Source organism: Talpa occidentalis, unplaced genomic scaffold (genome assembly GCF_014898055.3).
Source record: "Talpa occidentalis isolate TD23 unplaced genomic scaffold, MPIMG_talOcc4v2.1 talOcc4.13, whole genome shotgun sequence".
In the NCBI taxonomy this organism is placed as follows: Eukaryota; Metazoa; Chordata; class Mammalia; order Eulipotyphla; family Talpidae; genus Talpa; species Talpa occidentalis.
Genome location: NW_023601322.1, coordinates 19,586,469 through 19,612,846, shown reverse-complemented (window position 1 = coordinate 19,612,846; position 26,378 = coordinate 19,586,469). Strand labels below are relative to the sequence as shown.

The following is a 26,378-nucleotide window of genomic DNA, read 5'->3' as shown; positions in this document are numbered from 1 at the left end:
AATGCCTAGACTAGACTAGGTGTCTTCATTCCTGCAGTTCTGTTGGTTATTCAATGTCTATTATGCATGAGCACTGAAGTGGGGGTGGGGGGTACATGGAGAGATTCAAGCCACTTCCACCCATGTCCCCACCATTGCTTAACTGATTAATTCACTTACGAGCACCTACTAAATACCAAACCAATGATATCAGAAGCTTTTGAGTGGGGTCGGAGTGATGGCCTGTCCTTTTTCTTTATTTCTTTTCTATCCCCTTCATCTTTACACTAAAACATGTACACATGTGGTAGTCGAGGGCACCAACCCCAGAGTCAAATTGCTCTTGTATGAAATCTGGTTATTTTCCAATGATCAGTTTCCTTGTCTGTAAAGCAGGAAGTGTAATAACTCATGCCTCATCATATTCTTATGAGAATTCAATAAATTAATGCTAATAGAACATTTAACACAATGCCAAGCACTTAGGCGGTACCCAATCATATTTGTAAATAAAATTCTTACCAAGGCAGATGGGTCTGACCTATTTCTGGCCAAAATATGTCATCACAAAAAAGTCACAAGCATGTACCTCCCTTCCTATTGTAAATCTTGTGTGAAATCTTTATAATACAGTCATTATTTACAATTCACTATTATTTATAATAAAACTTTAATGTATTCATCAGACCCTGTGTTCATAGTGCAAAGGAGAAACTCAGCAGAGCTAAGCTCTACTATGCTAAATTCTAAATCAGAGAAGTTCAAGTTCAAGAGCTTCTACACTAGCCAAGAGTATTTTAATCATTCATTTCAGCCTAGTTCCCCTCAAATACTTTATAAAACTAATAATTGTAACCTGGTTGACTTGAATTTCTCCTTCTCTGGCTCTTCCCACCCTACAAGGCTTACTAGTATCACATACAGCTAGTGCCCAGCAGGCAGGATACTAAAGGTCCCAAGAGCAGGTCCCACGAGGTGCTAGATCTATGGGGCCCTGGTCTCCTAACATAATGCCTGGCAGGGCCCCCGGGATGACAAGAGCCCCTGCAGGAATAGACAGGCCTTGCTCTTTTGCAAGCTGTTCAGATACTGGCTGAGGGCAATGAATGGAAAAGAGTGGTAGCATTAATCGTTCTGATCTACAACTGCCAATTTGGCTCACACTTGAACCTACCTCCAAAGCCATGATCTTCTTGGGCAAAGTGACTAGGATTGAAGTGACCCAAACTGATGCCAGGATCCTAATGGTGTCATCACTGATCAACTATCCAAAAGAAACATTTCACCAGCACACTCCATAGGAAGGGGCTAGAGTCCAAAGTCAGTGGAAGCCTAGAGGGTCTTCTTGTTAGAGGGAAAGGATGTCCTGAGCAAACTCCATACAGGCTTTATGGACTCCACCCCAACTCCATCAAGACACTGGGAACTACAAATCCCATGATCACCAAAGGGAGGTTTGTGAGGACCAGAGGGTGGAGTTAAGCACCCATGTTTTTTGTTTGGGTATATAACCAGCCATGTGAGCTGGGGTCGCCCTCTTGGCCACAGGGCACTTGGCTTTTCACCAGCTCTCGCGGGTCATAGGGATTCCATGTCAGCGGAACAGGTAGGACGTATTTATGAATTTATCTCCTTTTTATCCCTGAGTTATTCATTTCCTCATTTCCTCTTCCTTTGTAAATAACCTTTTTATTAACCTTTTGTGTGTGCCTGCAGTTTGGCATTAATAAGTCCCCTTTAAGCGCAGGTGAGGACCCACAATCAGGCAACCCATTTCATATCGGGGTTGCCCTGTAACATTCCCACTTCCCCCAAATGGGATGTATTTCTCATCGAGGAGTCATTTATTCTTTTCACCAATATTTACTGTGCTGAGCTAGATTTCTAACACAGAGCTACCCTAACATGAAAGCACATTGGAACGGGATAGAAGATGGGCTAGAGTTCCAGCACTGCATTAACAGTCTGTAACCCTGGGCAGGTCACTTCTGTTAGGGGGAAAGGATGTCCTGAGCAAACTCCATACTTCATATTGGGGTTGCCCTGTAACACTTCTTCTCTGGGTTTCAAGGGCCTCAGCCCATAGAAACCAGGACCGGGATGATACTCCCCATGGTCCAGTTGTGTTAAAGATCCTGGTCATTAGTCTACTAGACAACAGTCCTGATGTATAAATAGTAGCAATCTTGGTCAAAGAACTCCAAGCTTATAAAATGCGAGTTCAGGAACTCACTAAGCTCCCCAAAGGCATGGGGAGGATTCCAGGTTTATTACCTGGAAATGGAAGAACACACAGCTTTGGGGATGAGTTCGAGGCCACTGGTGACAGAGGCCAGACAGTGGGGTTTAAGGGGGAGACCCTGAGGGTCTTCTTATTATGATCTGAGGGATCCCTGATACATCTGCAGGCTTCCCCTGACGCAAATATCCTCTTCTCTTGCCCCTCCCCTCCTCAATTTGTTGATCTATCTTTGGAATGCCACTATTTGAGTCTAAGTATGGGGGGAGGGCGTACTCCATTGCAGGAACCCAAGCCAAATGCAGAAAGGGGTAAGGGGAAAGAAGTTCTCATCCTGCGAAGGTTGCCAGGGTTTTCCCCTCTGCCAGCAGCCAGTGCACCAGTGCCTGAGGCCAGAGAAGGAAAGGGGTGGGGGTGGGGGGACCATGAAGAAACCTTAAGGGAGTTGCTGGGCGGAAGGGCCTCTAGGACAGGTTCCCAAAGTTCCTCCACTAAGCCCCAGAGAGTTGGTGGTGGGGGGTGGGGCAGGGAAAGGGAAAGGGATTTGACATCTCCAGGAGGGGTGGGAGCGCGGGGAGCTGAGGGCGCGAGCTTGGCGCCTCCCTAGGGCTCACAGATTCCTCGGAGGAGCCAACACGGGTTGGGGAGGGGAGAGGAAAGTCGGGAGAGAGGGTGGGGCCCGGGTGGGGGAAGGGGAAACAGTAAAACCAGTGGGGCGGATTCAGAAAAACTCCCGGGGAGGGTAGTGGGTGCTGGGCAGCACCCCAGCTGGCCGGCCCGCGCCCCTCGAATTGCCCCGCGGTTCAGGCCGGTTGCCCACGTCTCCCTCCCAGCCAGGCCCCTGGCCTGGGCCCTGAGAAAGCAGAGTCAGGAAAGCGAGGTCACCACAGGCGCTCGGCCCTGGCCGCTGACTCGGGACCGCGCGCCCTCGCGATGCCCCTTCCCCGGCGCCCCAGGTCTGGTCGGGGAGCCCCCGCCCCTGTCCCCCAGTCCCCCAGTCCCGGGAGCTCCGCCTCTCGCCGGCGCCCCGCCCCTCCCTGCCCGGTACCCGCACCCCTCTCCAGCCGCGAAGCCCCAGCCCACCTCTAGGGCATCAAGGAGCCCTCGACCCCTCCCTCCCCGCCCCCGGAACCCCGCCTCTCCTCTGTCCTACCCGCGCCCCTCTCCGCGGCCCCATCCTGTTTCTTTGGGCCTGTCCTCCGCATTCTCACCGTGCCCCAGCCCGACCTCTTCACCCACCCGCCTCCCCGCGCCCGGGCGCCTCCCCTGCCCGCGGCTGGAGCTGGAGAGGCCGGCGCCTGCCCCAGCGGGGACTGCGCTGGCCCGGGAGAGGGACGAGTGGGGTGGGGTGGCGCCCCCACCCCCCAGGGCAGCCAGGGGAGAGCACAGAACCGGAGCCCCGGCCCCGCCCCCTCACGCTGCTGCCCGCACATCCCCGGGCTCGGCTCCATGCCAAGGCCCGATGTGGGCCAGCCTGGCAGCCAGCCAGGCTGCAGCTATCGACTGGGTGGAGGGCAGTGCCAGCTGCTGGCGTCCCTGAGGCACAGAACCGCTCCCACCACCCCCACCCCTGCTTCCATTATAGGAGAACCTTCTACCTGACATCTAGAGCCTTGGGGAGCTGAAGGGGGGAGGACCCCAATTCACTTTGAGGTCTCTTTAGGGCAGAGAGGTGAAGGCCAGGGCTAGAAGCACTTATTTCCTGGGTGATCTTAGGCAAGTCGCTTCTCTAGGTCTTGGTTTGCTTTGGGGAATGGAGGTAATAACAGTACCCGCTAGTGAGCTGTTGTGTGTTTTGGTGCCTGACGTATCATAGTTGCTTCCTAAGTAATAATTATTTCTCCTGGGGACATCTGCTATTTGTCAGAGTGAGTGGAGTATAATCTCTCATTAAGGATTTGTTAAGCACCTACTATGTGCAAAGAAGGCCACAGCATCTTGGGAGAGGTGGGTTTGAATCCCAGCCAGCTGAGTGTGCCCTTGAGAAGGTTCTTTCTCTTCTCTGAACCTCAGTCCCCCAGCAGTAAAGCAGGGAAGGTTATGCCCACTTTGCAGAGCCAGGGCAGGGATTAAAGAAGAGATTGCAAGGAGAGCATGAGAGAGAGGAGAGCAGAGTCTGCTCAGGGCATTACAGCTGCTTCTCAGTAAGAGCCTGGAGAGTGAAGAGGATGGATGGAGAGGACCAACTGTGTCTGCCACATGGGAGCTCTGGGGAGATAAGACTTACGCGAAAAAAATACTACTAACTCAAGGCCATCGATGCTCAGTGCCAAATGCAAGGTCAGGAGAAAGGGCTGTGGGAGGGGGCAGACCCTTAGCATCTATGGGATGAAGAAACTGTTAGGGTGGGCTCTCAGACGCTGGCGGGGGAGTTTTCTAATGTCGTGGGATTTGGGGGCACTAGCTATCTCCAGCCAGGATCGATCAAATGGACATCCAGGGCTTAGAATGACTGGTGCCCAAAACTGCTTTACTAGGGAGGCCCCAGAGATGAATTGGCCATCGCTCTCCTATCCTGACAGGAGAAGGAAAATGAAAAGGGCGGGCGGAAAAGGAGGACGGGGCAGGAAACCCACCCTTGATAAGGATGCTGAATGTGGCAGAATGTCATTGCTGTCCCCAGCTGTGCTGTGTGACTCTAGAACTGTGTTCTCTCATCTGTAAAGTAACAGGGCTGGCCAGGACTGCCCCTGCTGAACTGCAACCCTCCTCCACACTTGAAGGCAGTATTTGCTCTGATCTGTAGGAATGTGGGGGAGAAGCAGCACCTCTGAGGAGAGCAGCGTTGTTCTGCAGTCCTGTCAACTTTTCCAAGGCTGGCTGGGGTGCCTTGGAAGAAGGCAAGAAGAGTCAAGTAAGGCAGGGACATGAGCTGTTTCATGGAACATGACTGAGTTGGAAGGAGCCTTGCAATCAGGTGTCCAGCCCTCTTACTACAGATAAGGAAATAAAAGCCCAGAGGAGTAAAGGGACTTGACCAAGTTCAAGTGTCTCTCAGGTCAGAGCAGAGGTTCAATCATGCAGCATATTCCTCTGATGAAGTTAGTTAGTGACAACAGAAGACCCCAGTAAGCTGGTCATCGAAGTCAATCAAACCTCTCAGAGTTCCTTTCAGGAAAGCAAAAGGCAAAAGCATTTGCTTCACTACCAGGTAAGAAAGTGCCTCGGCAATAGCCTACAAGCAGTGCAATAGCCTACAAGCAGCCTGCACGGTCTCCATAAACACTATCTGGCACTGGAGGGGTTAATGGTGGGCAGTGGGCAGCTGCTCCTGCCACTCCAGGGGGGATTTGCTTTTGTGATTAGCCTTGCCAGCTCCCAGCAGAGTCCAAGGACACTGGGCTTGAGTACTAATATGCATTTTTATTCTGCAATGATTTTCATACTGAGTTCAAGAGGCACTAGCTCCAAGTACATAAAACCAAATCAAATTAAATTAATTGATTTTATTGAAACCTGCTGTAGTTGTATTCAAGCCCACAGCCAGGGGCATGACCCTCGTGAAATACCAAAGGGGCTTTTGAAATAATTAAATTAATCCCACCTTGGGTTATGCACAAGGGTTTGCCCCGGACTTCGTGCAGGCATGTTCCCTCTCAGCCACGGGTAGGAGAGGTGCAACACGTGGTGCTGCCTTGGGGAACCAGAGGCCAGACTTCCTATTCTGTGGCAAGACTCTGTGCTCTTTGGCAGACACATACATGCCCGTGCATACACACCCTTGCACTCACATGCACACACACATCAGCGATCAGAATTCCCCACTTTGGTTCTCTCTGTCTACCCATTGCTCAGCTCATGTATCCTCTTCCTGCTCCTCCTATACTTTTCCTCCTCCCTTCCTCCTCCGCCTTCTCCTTTCCTGACCCACCAGAACCTCTCCAGCACTTGCACTCATGTACTTGGGTGATGCACATCCTTCTACGCTATTCTTCTGTAAGGGCCATATTCTTCTGTAAGGGCCCCCCCCCCCCTCCATGCAGAGAAAGGCCTTTGCCATCTCTGCATCCTCTGGAAGCTCAGTACTGCGCTCTGCACATGGAAGGAGTTCAGACATGGATTAAGCACCAACTGTGTGCTGAGCCTGTGTGCTGAGCACCATTCAAATGACTTTATACCTATTACCTTGCTTAGTCTTCACCACAAACCTTCCCCAAATTGGGATTGTTGTCCTTATTTCACAAAGAAACTCAGACCAGCAAGGGGCAGGTTCTTGTACAAGGTCACACAGCAGTTTAGGGAGAGAGCGTCTGTCTCCTGTTGTGCCCCTCCCCATACCACCGCTGCTGAACAGATCTATCCAGGGCAAAAAGTCATCAGCAGTTCCAGTTAACCATGTATTGGGGGCTAACCCTCCAAATTAGGTTTCTGATAGAGGATCAAAAGGGTCCAGGGTGGGCAGTGTTGCCCACTTTCTGTAGCCTGGGTTCCTGGGCATATTCAGGAATCAAACCAGGGCAGAGTAAAGAAAACTGGCCTTTCAGGGATAAAACCAACATAATGCAGCCTACCTGCTGGAGCTTTGGCTTAGGTGTGCCAGCAGACTGCAGGAAACCCCGTCCACCCCACCTGTTGTTGCACAGGAGCTTCCAAAGCTTCTCCCCTCAACCATGATGTCACCTATGATGTTAGTGGGTTGGCAAGGATGGTAGGGTGGGGTCCAAGTTCTGGGGGTGATCCTACCCTCTGATCTGTGAAAGGCCTCTCATTCCAGATAGTCTGGGACTCTAGGTGGCTATCAGATTGGGGGGAGCTGCCAAAGATTCTGATTTTATATTTGCTGTGTTTCTTTATTGCACTTCCTTTGTCCTTTCTGCAGAACCTGGTCCAGAACACAGCACCCAGAGGTGCTCAGTAACACTTGGTGATGGTTTTGCTGAAGTGACCCTGAAAGCGCTGCTCACGCTAGAACAACTCTTTGGGACTCAGCCAATGAGGCCATCAATATTTGCTGGGCGCCGACTGTATACTGAGCAAGGAGATGGCTGGTAGTGTGTCTGTACAGAATGCAAGGAAGCTCCTGAACCTGTGATCTCACTGCCCAGCCCTCTTTTCCTCCATCTTCAGGAGGGTTCCTCAGCTAAAAGCCCAGGCCTGAGTGCAGCCCTAAACCCCTGCTCAGCTCTGCCTCTCTCAGCCCACTGAACCCCATTCCACCCTTCCACTGGTGGTGTCTGTGCCACCTCACAATGGCCATTAGGAGGCAGCCCTGTGTCCCATGCCTTTTTGGCCGGTTGGAAAGTCCAGAACCTTCCTCCACCCTCACAGGCCTCCTTCCCACCCCTGAATCTCCACTTTGAAAACTTTCCATGGACAAGTGATCTCCAGGCCACAGCTTCACACCCATCCTTGCTTCCCCTCCCAGTCCAGGCTGCCCCTCCCACAGGCCAAGCCCACCCATTTCCTCTGCCCTTTTCACCTTCTGGCGCTAGAACCGGCTATTCTGAGCCTCTGGCCCAGCCCCTCCCTGCTGCCAGCTGCTCCCTACTGGGGCCTCCATTGCTTGCCTGTTCTCTTTGGAGCTGTTACTCAGCCCTGCCCGCTCAAAAAAAAAAAAAAAAAGATATAGGGACACTATGATATAAGACACCAAAGCAGCAAGACTCAATGTAGACCTGATGCTTAAGTTACCTATTTGGAATAAATACTGGCCATTGCAGCATTGCATGCGTGTTATAAGTGTGTGCTTGTGTGTTTGTGTGTGTGTGCATGCACACGTGCCAACAGACTGGATCCCTCCCAAAAAGCTTTTCAAAGCAATCTTTCTCATCCTTGCCAGAAACAATGAATTTGTAGGGATGAATCGCAACAGGATTAATGGTTCTTTTCTGGTTACCCAAGCCTCTTGCTTCTTTTATAACACAGCAACCACTGGATTTCAAGTTTCCTTTGAGAAGATGCTAGGGCAATTATGGCAGATCTTGTAAAATTACACTGAATGGTATGTTTGAAGAGATAATTTTCTGTATTTGGCTCTGTGAAAAGTTTCCTATGAAAGCAACAACAGTCAGATAAAGGTGCCCACCCACATAAAACAGTTTTAGTAGATTTTCAGATCTCTTTCCGTGGGTGGGGATGAGGGAAGGGAGGAACACAGCACGACAGAAAGGGAAAACAAGTTCCTGGGCCTTCATTTGGTCTTGGTGACCAGAAAAACACACTGTGGGGGTGCACGGTCAATGTTTCCTTCATTGTAGTTATCAGGTAGGCCTCAACCTGGGGGGAGCAAAGAGTAGAGTGTGGCCCTGAACTGGGGGTACTGTGCAAGGTGTCCAGGATGAGGGCTGGACTGGTCGACAGCTGCTCTAGGCCTACTAGTCTGAGGTTGACTATCAAGAGGTCCTTGGATAACCCCCTATACCAAAGCTTTCAGATCCTGAAACTGGTTAAATTTGTTTTTGACAAATTTACATGGTCTATGTGCAGGTATTCCTCAACCCCACAAGCCATACAGGAAGAAAGGTGATAGATTTGATTAAATAAAAGCTCAGAACTTTTCTATGATAAAGATATCACACAAGCAAAAAATTTAACAGGCTGGGAGAAGGTATCTCTGTTGTAGGTAACAGACAAAGGCTTATATCTGGAATATACAGAGTTCCTAAAAAATAAATCAGAAAATTCATGAAGATTTTTCATGAAAAATCATAGGTGTCCACTAAAGTTATTTAAGCTGTTCAATCTCACTAATGATTTTTTAAAATATAAAAACCAGTTATTAGGTACTTATGAAGAAACAGCGGGGAGGGGGCAGATATTTCAGAGGAAGGACACTAAATCTAAGAACTAAAGGTCTGAGATCTAGTCAACTGTCTTCAGGGACCCCAGACAACTCATTTGCTCTGGCATAATATTCTAGTTAATATTTTAATGAAAGTTACATAAAAAATAGTATTTCTTGGTCTTGTATCTTTTGCATTAGTGCCTGTCTCCTTATAACTTCACCCTTCTCTGAGCAGTCCCGTATGTTTGCCACCCCCTCAGAATGTTTTTCACCACCCCTCTACTCCAGCTGATTAGAAACAGAAGTTTTACTGGATCCATCTCCCAGCTGTGGAGTCTGAGAGCATGAGGGGAAGTAGCTGAGGGTAGCCCCCCAGTAGCCCTCAGTGAGTGTCACTATGGAGGCTGAGGGCACCCCTGTGTCACAGGGGGCCAGAAAACACAAGCAAAGTTTAGACAATAGAAAGCTGATGTTTAAGGAAAGATCACAGACTCAACAGTCAGGCATAAGGGTACAAATATCTCAACTACCACCTCTTGGCTATATGCTACTGAGCCCATTATGCCATCTCTTTGAACCTCAGGCTGCTTGCCCATAAAATGGGCACATGTTCACCATCTCCTTATGTATTTTACTTGCTATTTTCTGCCCTACTCAGTTGGACACTTTTCAGAGACAGCCTTACCCTTATGTCTTGGCTCCCCAAACTTGACCACATGACTTTATGCACCAGAGCTTGTCACTGGAGTAGGGCGGGTACACCAGAGGTCTGAGGGTGTCATAGGAAGGCCAGGCCCTGTCATGGTCACTTTTGAACCTCTAAGCACATGAGACGTTATCTTCCACATGGAAGGCACAGAACAAGATCTGCAGAATGAATGAATGAAATTTATGGAAGGAAGCTAAGAGCTGGGAAGGTGAAGTGGTATGCTAAGGGCTCCCCAACTCATCCGTTACCTGGACAGAGTCATGAAGTCTTCCATGTTACCATGGGGGAAATGGAGAGGAGAAAAAATAGCCCATTATATTGACCCCTGAAGTCTCATGTTTGCTAGGAAAGTCCCATTTTACATGTGTTTCCCCTTAAAATGGTAAGAATGCCACATTCACTCTCCAAGTGTCCTGGGCTCCAGCACTTCCATGCCCTCATCTTAAAGCCCCACAGAAAAGGTGTCCTGGTGTCTCACCTAGCTAGGCCGGACCTAATCTTCCCAAAGGAGGAACCCAGGCTCACTCTGGCATCAAACCCCAGAGAGCAATGGGTGTGACCCATGGAGAACAGTGTGAGATCAGGAATTTCTGATCTCATAGTGTGTCTTTGGAATTCCCCTTTTCTCTCCTCACTTCCCACCTAAGCCAGATCCTCCACCAAATTCTAAGAGCTCACCTCAGAGTTGTATAGCTGGAAGGACCTGGAAAACCCACTCCCATCATGGGAGTGACTTCTAGCACCTTGAGCACAGGGATGCTTGTATCCAGCCGAACTTAACAGAGCAGGCCCAATATCACCATATACCTGAACTCCAGTCACAGCTTGTTGCCATCTGGCTGCCTGGCACAGAGTAGGCATAAGTGAGTGTCTGTGAATGAATGAAAGCAGGTCTACTGGCTGTTGGGCTCTGTACTTGGCCTATAGTCTACTTTATCTGGTGTAAAGGCCCTGAAAGGCAGATATGATCCTTGAATTTAACAAATAATGACTCAGACAGGTTAAATGGCTTTCTCAAGGCCACTCAGCAAGAGTCCAGCTGGAGTTCAATTTTAATCCTTCCTGTCTCTAAAGACTTTCATTTGCATTTCACAGCTCAGCCCATTGTCCACAATGCTCTGTGCTCTGCATTTGGGGGGATTCAAAACTGAATGAGAAACTTGCCCCTGTGCTGCTGGGCCTTCACCAGGCCTGCTGCTGGTGGTGGGAAGGGCAGGGAAGTGACCAGGCCAAGGGCTTGCTGCTCTCGCCCCATCTCCTGCCTCCTCGTTTTTTGTTTTTTCTCTAGTTCAGAGAGCAAACACTGTGAGCAGAAGCTCACAAGCATGCCCCCTTTCTAGGGTTGGGGGCTAGAGGGGACAGAGCGCTGGATAGAGATGAGTGTCCTTACCCCACCTGTCCCACAGCTCGCCGCTGCCCCTTCTGCATGCTCAGTCAGGGCTGAAATTACCCTCCTCTGGCCCACCGTCCACCTTCTGCCTTTCCTCCTGCCCCAGTTCTAGTCCTGCTTCTCCCCAAAGAAGTGCCAGGATCCTGTACTTGCATGGACCTGAGAATGGGGCCTCCTGAAATTTTAACCACCCTGGACGCTGGTCCTGCTCCAGTGTCCCTCTGCCCAAAGAACCTCTCGCTCCCTACCCTGGAGTTCCCATAGTGCCCGGGCAGGCCCTGACACTGGCTATGTCCTAGGGGCTGGATTTGATTCCTTGCATGGGTGTTCACATGGGAGACCTCCTTTCCTCTGTCCCCACCCCAAACCCAAAGAGATGTAGAACTTCCATACCTCCAACCTTCCACTTGCTTCCCCTCTGCACTCTTCTGCCCTCTGTCCCATTTGCTCAGGGACTAATCTGCCTTTTAGCATTGACAGGTTCCCCTGCTATCTGTAAGTAGAATGTTCCTATTTGGTATGATCTGGTAGGTTATTTTTGGGGTTTGGGAACACTATGACCATTTATGTATGTGGAAAAAATTTTGAGCATTTTCCCAGATCCAAAAAAATAACCTGCCAGTTTAAACCAAATAGGAATATTCTACTTTCAGATAGTGGAAGGAACCCTGTCTAAAAAATGATTTATCTTTTCAATGGAATATTATATAACCATTAAAATTATGTTTTTAATTGGGTGAATTCTCTTACATCCTGTGTCTAAGAAAAGGCTATTAATACATGACTGAAAATCTACAGGCAGTAAAAGAAAAGATTGATGATTTGACCACATAAAAGATTTTTTTATTATGTGGAAAACACAGTAAGTAAAGCCAAAGATAAATTGGAAGAGAATATTTACCACATATGCCTAGGTAAAGGATTAATATCACTGGTATATATTTTTAAAAAACTCCTTAAAATTAAAGGTCAGAGAACCAAAATCCAATAGACAAGTGGACAATAGGAAAATGGGCAAAAAAGAGACACCTCACAAAAGTAATATAAATATTTTCCTTAAACATAGGGGAAAAGTTCAACTTCATTCATAATAAAAGAAATGCAAATGAAAACTGCACTGAGATACCACTTCACACTGAGGAGATTGGCAAAAACCCCAAAAAATTGGCAATCCTTTTGGTTGGCAAGGTGGTAAGGAAACAGGTCAAATGCAAGCAGGCACAATCCCGTGGAGAACTATCTGGGAACAACCAAGCTAACATACTTAACAAACCTAACAAAACTACAAGCACATTGGTTCTGCAGCCCAGTAATCCCAGTCCCAGAAATTTAGCCTGAAGACACACTTCTAAGCATATGAAACACATATGCACAAGCACTGCAGCATTATTGTAACTGTAAAATAGGAGATATCCCCTGAACCATCACAGGTAGGTACGTGGTAGAGTGAACCATGATTTGCAGTTGAGTGGAGTACTATGTAGCCAAGAGAAACAATGAGAAAGACCTCTATGCACCGGTATGGAGTGATTTCCAGGAGATAATATTAAATCTATAAAGCAAAATACAAAAACAGCATATCAAACATACTATCTTTTGTGTAAAAAAGAGAATATTTAAAATAGAAGAATTTGCTTACCTTTAGAAAAAGCAACAGAAGAAAGTTTAAACCAATTAAGCTGATTACCTATAATAAAAGATGGCAAAGAAGGAATATCGAAGGTGATATCTCTTAGTGTTCCTGTTTGTATAGTTTTGACCTTTGAAAGTATGTTAGTGTTTTCTAACATTTTCTGTATATATACATAAAATAAAATAAAACCAGAAAGAATGACAAAGAAAAAAATACCCCTAAAACTGAAAGCAAACTGAAAAAAAAAAAAAAAATGAACCTGGCTCTATTTCAAACAAATATTATAACCAACAAGGAACACAGTAGGGTGGGTTGGGGGTGAGGGTTTGTTGAAGCAACTCTGGCACTATTTTAGATGTAATACAGGGTTGCACAAATGGGTGAATGTGTTGATGGTTTTGGAAGCCTAGGTTTTCACTGTGGAAGAAAAACATATGTAAATATGGACTGACGAAGACAAGAGCAAACCTGTGGTGGTGGGTTGGAATTGTAGATGTCAGAGTGGACTCATGATTTTTTTTTTTCAACTGAGGTAACACTGGTGTATAACTCTGAATATTCTTCTACAACCGTGATTTCTAACATATGATATGTAAGCATACAAGCATGCTTACATGCATGTTTATATGCACATATCATTATGTATGAAAGGTATGTGTATGTCTATGTCTGCATGTAGGAATGTATTTCCTAGCTGATTCTCCTGAAAGGGTCAAGATATCCAATCAACAGCAATGCGCACGCCTGGAGCCTGGATCTTGGTGTCTAGTAACACTCCCCACTAAAAGAAGCAGGGCTCCCAAGAGAAATGATTGATCACAGGACTAGTGCAGGGCAGATACAAGACCTCTTGCTATGCCAAAAAGTAAGACAGCGCTCCAAGACAGGGAGGTGATGTATCAAAATAACATGGAGTCAGCTAGTAGGGGTTCCCGTGGGTCAAAATAGGGACTATTTAAGCACTAAAATAATTGAGCACAATCAGAAATTACACACTATTGGAAAAACAGAAATTCACTAGTCCACGCAGACAACAGACAAATAAATACATTTGTTGCTTACAATCGTAAATGTAGATTGCTAACAGTATAATTACACCCTATTCCTGTGGCAAAATGCCAAGAGCTGATTGGTGAATCTGGGGGAACGCTGGAGCCGGACAAGCACTATTATTTTTTTAAGATTTATTTATTTATGCATACAAGAGCTGGGGCACAGGCCAGAGATGAAGGAGGTGAGAGGATTCACCAGAGACAGAGTGGGGAGCAACAGGCAGACTGAGTGAAATACACCGCTGAGGGGAGCAGCGGGCCAGACATGAGAGGTCTGCCTCGCCATATAGGAATCTCCCTGGCCAGCCAGGAATCAAACCCACGCTGCAGAGGCTGCGGACAGCTTCACAGTGCTGCGTTCAACCCGCTGCGCCACAGCGAAGTCCAAGGACAAGCACCATTTCTAAATCACCACGTTAAAGTGGGATCAGACAAGAGTAATCAATGAATGCTACATCTAGGGGACACTGACAAGGAGCAGGGTACCTGTGTGATTTTAAGTGCCTTCCCATAGATTGATATTATAAGAGAGGGAAAAAAGTCAGAAATCATAAGGTGGGAAAATCAAACAATACTTTTTTGTGAGATCAAAATTAACCTCACCAGTAAAGACCAGTAAGGACCTGTGAGCCCCTCCTGGTGTGACTGATTGCATAGACAGGAGGACACATACGGTGGACCTAATGACAAGGAAGCATCAGACAAACCCCAAATGAGGAGTATTTTATTCAAAATAAGAAGGAGGCATTGTACTCTTCAAAAATGCCAAAGTCATAAAACACAAAGAAAGGCTGTGAAAATGTTCTAGGAGACCAGAGACCAACCAACTTGATGCCAGGGCCACTCTATTGGAGGGGACGCGTCATCAAGGGCATTATGAAGTTAACTGCTGAAACTGAAACACAAGGGCTAGAGCAGTAATTGGATATGAGTGTGTATTAATGTCAAATGCACTGATCAACCACACTGATTATGTCAGAGTCTATTCCTGTCCTTAGGAAACATGTACTGAAATACTTGGGATGACTTCCCTCAAAGGGTTCAGACAAATGTGTGTGTGTGTGTGTGTGTGTGTGTGTGTGTGTGATAGAACAAGTGTAAATGATAGAGGAAATAGTGTTACATTTTAACAATAGGTGAGTTTAGAGATTAAGGGCATATGGGTTTTAGTTCTATCATTTTTTTTTTTTCTGTAATTTGAAATTTGTTCCAACTAAAATCCTTTTCAATGTATGTTCCAACATTTGAACGACATACCCTTCTCTGCAGGTACATACTCTCCTCAACTGGGGGAGCCCCAATGGACAGCCAGGCCAAGGGCTTACTTCTGAAAGTTAGCCATCTGGGTTCAGAGTGCCTTTCCCCTCTGTCTGCTCTTCCTCTGTAGGGCCATCCCCCATGTGGCAGTTGGATAACAAACATTATGCTGCAAGTGCTTGCTTTAGGCCTGGTCACAGAAAAGCCTGGATCAACACAAGCTGTTTCTCTACTGGCATCGTTTTTTACTATCATCATAAACCCCTGCAGGGAGCTGAGAGCTGCCTGCAGTTCCAAGAGCTGCAGGGGTCTCTGCCTGGGACAAGCAAACTATCTGGGGGTAACTCAGTGTCATGGGGGTGACTCAGTGCTCTGTGTCTGTGCCTTCGCCCAGATAGTTCCTCACCTAGGAAGTCCCTTCCCCTTATCTGGCAGCTTCTTCCAGAGCTCACTTCTAGTGGCTTCCATGGCACCTTTTGAAAGTTGGCCTTTCCTATCTCAGCTCCTTCTCCTAAGGGATCAGATGTGCCTTTTCAGCGTGGATTCACTATGGCCGTTACCTTAAGGACAGTTTTATTCTGCTGAAAAGAACTGTGATGCCAGAGAATAGGCTGAGGAGGGGCCAGTTTCTTTGGGGTGGTTTCTCTCTTGGAAGCCCTGAGATGGGCCCTTATATTCGGCCTGCCCTGACAAGGACGCTGGGTCTGCCCTAGTGGGGTCCCCTGTCATTTGGGGAAGAGGCAGAAGCACAGAGCCGCTCGCTATCTCCAATTGCCCCTCCATGTTGACTCTCTGCCCTCTGCTCAGAGGTTGGCCCTACAGATCACAGACTGCCTCACCTTCCCTCCTGTGGGTTAGGTCAACTGGGTCCCCAGGAGGAGCCTGGAGGGTCCGGTGTTTAACACCTGTCTCCCTGACTGCCAGAGCGCCTCAGGTCACAGCCCAGGCGAGGTCGTCTCCTCCATCGTGCCCTCACTGTCTCCACTTTTGGCAGCCTCCTCCTTGCCCCTTCAGCGCCAAGGGCTAGCCACTCGCCACTGTTACTTCCCTGGGGTGCCGAACTGGGTGCTATGGGTTCCCAATATCACGCATTGGCCTTGACCTCAGCTCCCTTCAAATTGCCCCCTTTGACTACCCCACCCACTTCCCGCCTGCCAGGCCTGACGTGGGCACCTGTGGAGGGAGGCTTGCCCTCCCCGGTAAATGTTTGGTGTTTGTCTGCCTGAGAGGCCCACATTTCCACACCCTGAAAGGATCCCACCGTGAGGATATTCACAGGCAGAACAAAAGCAAAGGCCACTTGAGGCCTCCTTCTGGGGCTCATGGCTCCCTGTTCCAACTTTATTTCATCTTTTCACAAGTTACTGTTAAGTGAGAAGCATTACAAGAAGGGAATAAAAGACAGAAAGTTGATGGAAGAATGCCTTTTCTTCTGGTTTAAAGCTTTTGTTATCAACGCTTTAGGAGCCCAATTCAACTAGAAGAACACGTGGCATGACATGTTCTTCAAAATTAGTTCCGAGAGACACTTGGGGCTCTTTATTATTATTCATTCTATTAAAATCATATTAGCTAATGCCTCTCGCATCATCCTCAGCGGGTCTGGCAACTTCTCTTACGCTTTGTCCAACTTGAAAGTGAAGAAGGTCTTTCATGTGATGCCTCTATCAAGTCGCTCTGGTCTCCCGCTCACAGTGACAGAAACCTGACTGGCTGTGTCTGAGGCTCTTGGAGGCCCAGGGCGAGGCAGTGGCCCATTGTGTCTCTTGAGCTCCTGGAGCACAGAGTGGTCCAGGGAGAAGCGGAAAGGCCCCTCCTGATCCCAGGAGTGTGGCTTGCCAGGTTGAGAGCCAGAACTGATTAGAAAGCGGTGATGACTCAGGACTCTGAGAAATCAAAACTGCTTTGCATGTTTTCTGGATGCCCACTGCTGCCTTATCTTACCACAACACAAATGAAATTTATTTCTCTAGCACAAAAAAAAAAAAAACCCCACATCCAGCTGTGGGCACTCTGAACAATAGCCACCCAGAGGTGTCATGGCAATGTTCTTAACTGATTCCCTAGGAAGACAGTGATGTTCTTAGCTCTGTGGAGGCTCATCCTCCTTGAGGACTGGGGAGGAACCAGAGCGCCCAACTGATAAGAGTTGACTCAGTGGGCTCTGTGCCTGGTGGCCCTGGCTGCCAAGAGGATGAATGCATGTCCCGGGGCGCGGGCGGGAAGGGATTTCCAGCTTGTGGGAAGCTCTGAAGACCACACAGGTGGGCTACATATGATCAGAGGTTCCTGGGGCTGAGTGGATCAAGGGAGGCTTCCCGGAGGAGATGGGATTTGACAGATAGCTAAGCACTAGAATGAGAGGAGAGGGAAAGGTCAGGAGGATGTGATTGAAAAACTCAGAGGCCAGGGTGGGAGGGCAGAGGGGCACAAAGTGGTCAGAGAGAATGCTGGAAGGACCTTTCCTGCAAGGGGAGACAACAATGCTTTCTCCTTTTTGTTTCCTTGAGCAATCCTAAGTTCACATTAATCTCCCAAGACCTATCTTGTTGATAAATGTTGATTTCCCCTGCACACCTGTTCATATTTCTTATGAAAATGTATTATAAAATCACTCCATTCGACTGGTGATTACCATGGTAATCAGGCACACTCACTGGCAGGCCAGAACTCCACTTGAAAACAAGATCCTGAAGATTTGGGCTTTCACTTCACTATGTCATGCTGGGGGAAGAAGGGGGAGAAGTGGGCATGGGGTGGGTTTGGGGGGAGAGTTTCCTTCTCTAGGAGAGTCTTAGCAGACAGCATAACCCTTAGAACAAGGGGGGGCTATGCAGGAAGATGGGGGGATGCCCAGATAGGGGGTGAGTGTGGGGTGGCTCCATTCACATCGTTGCTCTACAGGGTGCACACAGCCTGTACCCTGCGAAGGGAAGATCTAAACCAGGTACACCAGATCTGGCATTCACCCTCCCACATCTATCCCAGGAATCACCTCTATGACCCCTGGAACGTTACAGAGATATCATTGTTTCTCCCTATCCCAACATTATAGTTTAAGATCTGATGAAAGTTCAAAATGTTTGAACTACACGCATTATTTAGCCCAGATATAGTCTCTTTTAAGTTCTCAAAAGCTCCTACCCGAATGTCTTCAAATCCCACTTATGAGCTGTGTAACCTGGGAAATTTACTTAACCTCTCTGCTTCTTCTCACATGTAACAGGCAGATATTACAAGTTTTTAATGGGAAAGACACCTTACATGTTATATGGTGTCTAACTAGAACCAACCACCACCGCAACAGGGACAGTTGCATTGATAGCTTAGGCAGTTCTAGGTTCCGTCCTATCTTCTCCTTCTGATGCAATGATATTTGTTATTAATGGAATTATTCTCATTGCACCAGTTGTATAATCCAAATCAGGCCAGGAGCTGTAGGCTCTGCCTTACAGCAGCCACCCCACCAGAGGCTGCTGACAGGCCATTACTCTGTTGTGAGGATTAAGTGTTGTGAGGATTAAGTGAGTAAATGCATGTAAAGTGGTTAGAATATGCCTATCACAGAGTAAGCACTCAAAAATGTCTACCACTAATCACCTTGAGTCACCCCCTTCATTTTGATAGGTGAAGCTGGTAGTGAGGGTGGTAATAGCTCAGCTCTTTGTAGTACACTCTATCCTGTTGCTTCCTAAGCCTCAAGAAAACTTCTTTTGATGCAGAAGTTATGTGGAGTTAAGCAGCAAGAGAAGAGTCCCCTTGGGACTCAGCATGTTGACATCTGGAGACCCAACAGGACCCAGAGGAGCCTCCCCTCTAGGGAACACGGTATACCTGGACTTTGCACATAGGTGGTCTCACCCCCTTCTGACACACTCATGCTACCCTCTCTGAACAATGAGGAGACTGAGCCTCAAAAGCCCAAAGCAGCTTGATAGTGATGGTGGGTTTGGGCTAGAATTCAGAGCCCCTGCCCACAACTCGACTCTTCGCCACAGAAGTTGGTTTGCTGGCTGCTGGCTGCCCCATTTTCCTTCCAAAACTAGGATCCAGTTCACCTTCTTAAGCCCAGTTGCTTTATTATTCTGCTGCAGTCCTGGGAAACTTCAGCCCAGTGGGCACTGGGATTCTAGAGCATTCACATCAGAAAAATATGAGAACATCTACAGTTTTCAGTGTCTCCTGCAAATTCTCATACATGTTATATGGTGTCTAACTAGAACCAACCACCATCACAATAGGGACAGTTGCACTGATAGCTTATGCAGTTCTAGGTTCTATCCTATCTTCTCCTTCTAATGCAGTATTTGTTATTAATGGAATTGTTTTACATCGCACCAGTTGTATAATCCAAATCAGGCCAGGAGCTGTAGGCTCTGCCTTACAGCAGCTACCCCACCAGAGGCAGCTGACAGGCCATTACTCTGTGTTCTGCAAACTCTGCAATGATAAGGAAACTCCACCAATTTGATGCTTTATCTGGTCGCAGGTTGAGGAAAGATATTATTTCAATCAAGATAATGATTCTATTTCTCGGACGGAAATGAGATTTTTTTTCATTGCCTCACGGGGGTGCCACCGAAATCCCTCTCAGGGCTTGAACGGGTCATGCACATGTTAGAGGATTTTCTTGCAACCTGAGAGAGGGTGTAGACATGAGGGAAGGTGAGAGGAGAGAACTGGTTTGCAAAAAAAAAAAAACATATGCCAGGCCTATGAGATTACAAAATAAGTTCTTTTTGGACTTTAAAAGCATTGGACAAAACCTGTGGACCCAAAATTCAGTAGCTAAGCATTCAGTGTGAATCTCATAACCTGGATTCCAAACGGGGGAAATGGCCTATAAAAGCCATAATGGCAATGAAGCTGCAAAGACTAGCTCAGCTATGACAAGACCTTGGAAGTCTACTAAACCTGCCTGTCAAGAAGGGTAGATTTTCTATGTAACTCTGTTGACAGATGACCCAGTTGCTCTTTCAACTCCTCCAACAGGGAGCTCCCAACAAAGGTACCTACTCCATCACTGACCAGCATCTAGGTGGAGAGAGTATCTCCAAATGACAACAAAGGCTTCATCAAAGGAACCTATAGTGAAAAAGCACAGGGCGCTGGCACTGTGGTAGGTATAAACACACTTTGGAAACAATACGTATTTCAGGAAGTCTTCAAACAATATGCAAATAATATCCATGCATTGAGACGGCAATCATTTCAACTAAACTGTGAATTGAGTGAAATTTTAAATTATTTAAACTATTTGGGAATTCCAAGGGTTGTAATATAGCCTTTCAAACTCTTTATATGTAATTCACTTTAATAGGAAATAATAATTTGCAATTCTTGTATCAATTGTTTATACAGCAACTCTAAGGAGTCTGGAAATGTTTGCAAAGTTTTTATGCATTTTCAATATTCCACTGAGCGCTGACAGGGTGAATTGCTCTTTCTTTACAAAGACAAGCCAACTGCAGTTCAACCCCTTCTGGAATAACCCTGACTGCTGATTCCTGAGGACCAAGACAGTGGTGCCTTCATTACTGCTCCACACTCACCAAAATTTTGACATCTAAACCACACCATTGTCGGTGTGCAAAGATTGTCATTGGGAAGTAACCCAAAACCCTGGTAATATTCGTTGTCACCTGGAGAGGAGCCAGGCTGCTGGGGGACAGAGGTGGTAAAGAAACTTTCATAGTATACCTTGAGGGAATTTTGAGCCATGGGACTGCATTACTTCTTCAGAATAAAATTACGTTTTAAAAAACACATCGTTGTTTCAGTGAAAACAGACTTTGACACCACTGATTTCTGTTTTAATACCTGTATTTTTAAAATACAAACTTCTACATGAAAATCACTGCTGGGTCAAGTGAAAACTGCATTCAGCTGTCTTCGTCATCCTAGCAGTTGCAGGCAAGGTAGGAAATGAGGCTGATGCCTCCACCCCACATCTTTATCTGTGGGATACCCACTCCCCAGCTGCTTTCACTCGGCATTTTCTCTGGACCCTTGTTCTTGTTTAAGATGATGTCTTGGCAGTTGTGCCAGCAAAACCATTGGCGAAGGGGGTGGTTGATGACTAATGAGGGCCCATCCCTGACCACCAACCAAACATCACCACGGCGCCACATCACCACACTGATGCAGATCAAGTCAAGGAGAGACTTGCCCTCAAACATCCTTACTCCACTCTTCCCTCCTTATCAGCTCCCTTTCCTCCCCTCACAACTTTCTCCTAGAGCTTTTCCTTGATCCATCACATTTCACCTGACGCATCATAGCATGTACGTGTGTTTCTGAACTCCTGTCTCAGGCTCTGCTTCTAGGGGTCACAAATTACAACGGCTCTAATAGGACACCTTCCAGAAGGTTGTTCCTGGCAGTAGAAGTACATATGAGCCTCCCTTTTTAAGGGCAGAACCAGAACCACCTTTCAATGACTACCAGGCTGATACTATATATCCCACGAAGGCCAGCACAGCAAAACCTAACCATCCAGAACAGAGAGTCCCCCAAATCAGACCCCGATGGGACCGCATAGCAAATACTGCCCTTCCCAGGATAAAGGGTCAGGAGGTGGGGCAGAGCCGGGAGGCTGGTCCCACCATCAGATGCCCAGTTACATGCAGCAGAAAGCCTGCACGTCAGCTCTGTTGATAACACTATATACATACTGCTTGTTGTTCTTGAGATTCAGAACCAGTGAGCTTCCCCTGCTTGCTCAGAACAAATAATTAATTAACCTTTGTGAAATAAATAAATCCCTGCTGCCTTCCTCTGGGCATAGTACTTAGAGGTCCCCACGTGAGAAGCTGTTCCTGGGAAAGCCAGAGGGCCCCTCCCGGCAGCACTGCCCTGGCGACTTGCAGCCTGGAGCTCAGGGTGGCCCCCATCTGCAGTCCTCTGGAGAAGCCTCCCTTCTCCCCCCTCAGAGATATAGGGAGGACTGATACCCAATATGGATTTCCTATAATTTATCCAGAGAATATAGTGATCTCAAATACAACCTCAACTCAGTAAAAAAAAAAAAATCCATGCATCCATTTTCACGTGATAAGTTACAGACAAACTGGCAAAAACTTAATTTTATTTTTATAGAGGAAGGACACATCTTTCTATCCCAATTCTTTGCATATGGATCGTTCACGAAGACATTTCAAACCCTTTACCACCTGTCCCTGCCCCCACACACCTGCGTTTCCTCCCCTCTCCATCAGATCCGTGTCAGCGACATACTTCCCATATATCTTTAGGGTGCTCATCCTGGTGCCTCTGCCCTGTTCCTCCCTGGAGTGGCCCCCATCCTCCATCGGCCCAGTTCACACCTCTCCTTCCCCAGGAAGTTTTCTCTAACCATGCTCCAGCATTTCAGCCTGAACCACAGAGTCAGGGCAGGACCAGGAGCCCTTTCATAAAGTTTAACGGTCTTGCATGCAGCGGTCTTCTCCTCCCACATGGGACTAGAGCTCCTCTAAAATAAAGTCTAGGCCTGCTGCTTCTTTTGTATTTCTCAGCCTCTCCAGATAGTACCAGGCACCTGGAGATTAGCACCGTTAGCAGACTGAGCAATGGACCGGGAAGTATTCAAGTTCTTAGTTTAACACACTGTTAATGGCCTATATGAGAATTAACTGTTCTAAATAGGGTTCACCTAGCAGCAAACTTCAGTGCTAACTGTGGCCCCAGGGTGACAAAAAGCACATCTTCCTTCTCCCTGAGGAATCCAAGTCTCCCCACATATCCATTATCAAGAGTCAAGGGGCCACTCATCATTGAACCGCAGGGGACACGCTCTACTTAGAGAGCAGAGCCAAGGTTCAACCCCTGCACCTTTGCCTCAAAACCTTATGTACTTCAGTCCATATCCCTATCCAGCCAATGAACAGCACCTTCCAGAAGGTCCAAAAACCCTTCCCCAAACAGGGAAACCTGCCTACTCCCCAGGAGCACTGTCAAACCACAGACCTAAAACAGCAAAATTTATACTCACAAGCAACGCCGCCTTTGTCTTAAATTTCAGGCCAGCACTTTCTCTGCAAACCTGCTCATTTCCTGCAAAGAGAAGAAAGGGACGGAGAAGCATATTAGCATCAGCTCTGGGTATCCTTCTGCAGTTTCCTGGCTGACCTCGGGGCGTCTGCACCTTCTCTGTCTTCTCACTCCCAGCAGCACTCTCCCTTCCCAGAACACCCTGTGCTAGCTGGGTGGGCGCCCCTGGCTCCTCCAGTGATCCCACCCCTCTGGGCCCCTGCACTCAGGCCCGCGCTACCTCCCTCCCCTCCCCGGCGCCGTGCCAGTCTCAGATTGACCACTGCCTCCAATTCCCTGAAGGCGCTCAGCTTCTTCCCACTCGGAGTGAGGCCTCCTCTTCTGTAGCATGGGGTTGCCTAGCAACCCCTCGCACCAGCTCGGAAGGCCCTCCTAAATTGGACCTCACAGCACAGGGCATCTCCTTGTACAGCTGCCTGAATCTTAACAATCTGGTTCTGAATAATAACACAATGGTAATTGCATGCAAGGGCCCCAAACTACATTTAAATAATGTTCAAGAGCTGACACAAACCAACAAAGGCCAGAAAATGCATGGCGGAGGTTGACTGTAAGGCCAGGAACGGACGTTTGGTGCGGGAGAGAGTTGACACCAAAGACTTGAGTTAATGACAATGCCAACCTGAACTGTGAATTCTCCTGCCTTTCTGCTTGAGAGTGTCACCACTTTAATGTGTTTTGAGTGAGTTTGGGATCTGTAGAGGCAATTAGTGCCCGGAGGTAGTGATGTTTAAGACAGTGTGCCCTTTAGTTCTCCAGCAGCTTTGGAGATTTTGGAGTGAGTATGTGTTTGTGGGTGGTGGATTGGAGGGGGGGCGGGTGTGGGACAAGATGGCAGAACCATGGGCCAGTGATTTCCATGGGCATTTACAGCTGTGGCTAAATACATCTTACAAGGTGGCAGAAAGAAGTTACCAAGCCAGAGCTCAAAGTACTTGCTATCTCAGAGAGGGACAAATTCAACATGACTGATGTGTTTCAGGATAAGAAGTGAAGGCAAAGAGGCCTCAACACTGGCTAATGCACAGGCTGAAGCAGCTTAGTGCGGTATGGTGAGAGGCCGTATGTCCCAGAGTCCAGCCTTCAATCTATGTCCCTGGCAGAGGGCAATCAAGAGCTCTGCTCAAGGCAGGAGAGTCTTAATACGAGAGAAATGGCAAACTGACAATCCTCCTAGCAGTGTGATAAAGGGCCAGCAGATCAGCCCTGATCATTTGAAAGCCCCAAGCACGTTTTTTTTTTTTTAAAAAAAAAAAAGCTCAAAAGCCTCCTGCAAAGGACTTAAACAGATATTTACGCAGCCACGATCATAGGAGCATCGGCCACCATCGGCAAGTGGTGGAAGCAACCTAAGCGTTCGTTCATGGATGGATAGAGAAGCAAATGTGGTTGATACACACAATGGAATATTATTCAACTTTAAAATAAGGAAGGAAATTCTGACATGCCACCACATGGGTGAATCTTGAAGACAGTGCGTTGCATGAAACAGACCAGTCACAAGAGACAAGCACTGTAGGATTCCACTTATCTAGGTGTCTAGACCAGGCCAATTCACAGAGACAGAAAGTATAATCATAACAGAAAGAAAATATAACAGACATTTTTTTTGGGGGGTTATAGTTTAAAGGGTACAGTTTCTTTTGGGGGTGACCAAAACCTTCGGATGGTGGTGATGGCTGAGCATCAGTGAATGTACTTAGTGATTAACATGGCAAATTTTGTTATATTTATTTTAAATAATAATAATAGAACATACACAGCATTTCTCTCCAAGACTTTTGTCCATTTTCCTTTTGGAAATCCAAACAGCCTGTGTCATTCACAAGCTCAGCGAGGAAGTCCACCAGGACACAGAGAGAACTGGACAGTGGGCCAGGGAAGCCCATGGCTTGTTGGCACGGTGTGTGGGCAGCCTAGTCTTAGACAGGGGGGCCTGAGCGACAACAATGATTCTCTTAAAGTCCAAATGTTACAGGGCAAACCTGATATAAAATGGGTTGCCTGACTATGGGTCCTCACCCACACACTTAAAGGGGACTTATTAATGCTAAACAGCAGACATACACAAAAGGTTGATAAAAGGTTTATTTACAAGGGAAGGAGAAAAGGGGAAATGAAAAACTCAGGGAGAAAAAGAGGGAGATACGTTTGTAAATGCATCCTACCTGTTCCGCTGACCTGGAATCCCAATGACCCGCTGAGCTGGCAAAAACCCAAGCATGCTGTGTGGCCAAGAGAGCGACCCCCAGACACATGGCTGGTTAAATACTCAAACCGAGAACCTAGTTGCTTAACTCCGCCCTCAGGTCCTCTCAACCTACTCTTTGGGGATCATGGGATTTGTAGTTCCCAGTGTCTTGATGGAGTTGGAGGGTGGAGTCCACAAAGCCTGTATGGTGTTTGCTCAGGACATCCTTCCCCCTAACACAAACACCATCACCTCCAGAATGCGGCCTCTTTCCACCCAACCCGTCCCACCCACCATGTCCCCTGCCTGCCTCCTCCCCAGGCACGTGGGCTCATTCTCACCTGTTGCTCACCAAGGTGTGATGCACCATGTGGAGCTCCCTGCCTACAAAGCCCTTGCCTAGGCCATGGCCTGACCTAATCCACCTCTTTCTGGTGGACCTCCATCACATGCCACCTCCTCCACCAAGTCACTGGTTACCTCCCACTCTGCTTTCTCGGAAGGTCACAGCCTGCATTCAAGCTCTTCATTAGGTTCTATATTATGTTCATATCTGAGAGCTTTGCCTTTCCCAATAAGTAATCCCTGGTGGGAGCCCTGGACAAAGATTATCAATAACACCATGGGCTGCTCCTCCAAGGCGCTGGGAAGGACATTCAATGGGCCTCACCAGCCTCCTAGGGAATCTGACCACAGCTCCCCCACTGGCTGTGCAGCCCAAGAGCTAAATATTGCAGGCGGACATGCAGTTCCCTCCAGTCATTTAGAGGTGTAACCCAGTGTGTGCAATAAACAATTGAGCATTTACAGATTGTATTAATTTGGAAAGGTCATTAGCGCTAACAGCTTCTCCGAGTGAGAGTGAATAAATAGCATGGATAATTTTTTTCCTGATTTTATTCTTGGAATGTGCTGTAAGTCTCAAGAAAATAGTGTTACAAGTGAAAAAAAAAAAAAAGGAGGAAAAAAAATCCAGGCTTGGGAGACAGAAGCAGGCAGCAGGAGCTCAGGACAAGTCTATTCCCCCTCCTAGCCTTCATCTTCTCATCTGCAAAATGAGCGAGTGAGCACTGAGGTCTCGTACAGCTTTAAAAATATACAATTTTGAGTCCAGGTGAGAAAGTGAGGTCAGCAACTTTCCAAGATAAGGGTGAG

At 47.4% G+C, this 26,378-nt stretch overlaps 1 protein-coding gene and 1 long non-coding RNA gene across 4 annotated transcripts in view; one reads left to right on the top strand and one right to left on the bottom strand.

The window, feature by feature from the left end:
* Nucleotides 1-26,378, bottom strand: part of ZBTB7C (zinc finger and BTB domain containing 7C) — a 332,722-nt gene that overhangs the window by 132,473 nt on the left and 173,871 nt on the right. For all 3 annotated transcript variants that reach the window (XM_054694058.1, XM_054694059.1, XM_054694060.1), the window contains one exon: nt 22,974-23,035. The gene's annotated coding sequence lies outside the window, so the exon portion shown is untranslated. The remainder of the gene's footprint in view (nt 1-22,973; nt 23,036-26,378) is intronic.
* Nucleotides 3,711-7,887, top strand: LOC119243058 (uncharacterized). Its single transcript, XR_005124623.2, has 3 exons — nt 3,711-4,498; nt 4,885-5,369; nt 7,038-7,887. It is a non-coding gene; the product is annotated as an uncharacterized LOC119243058 (long non-coding RNA).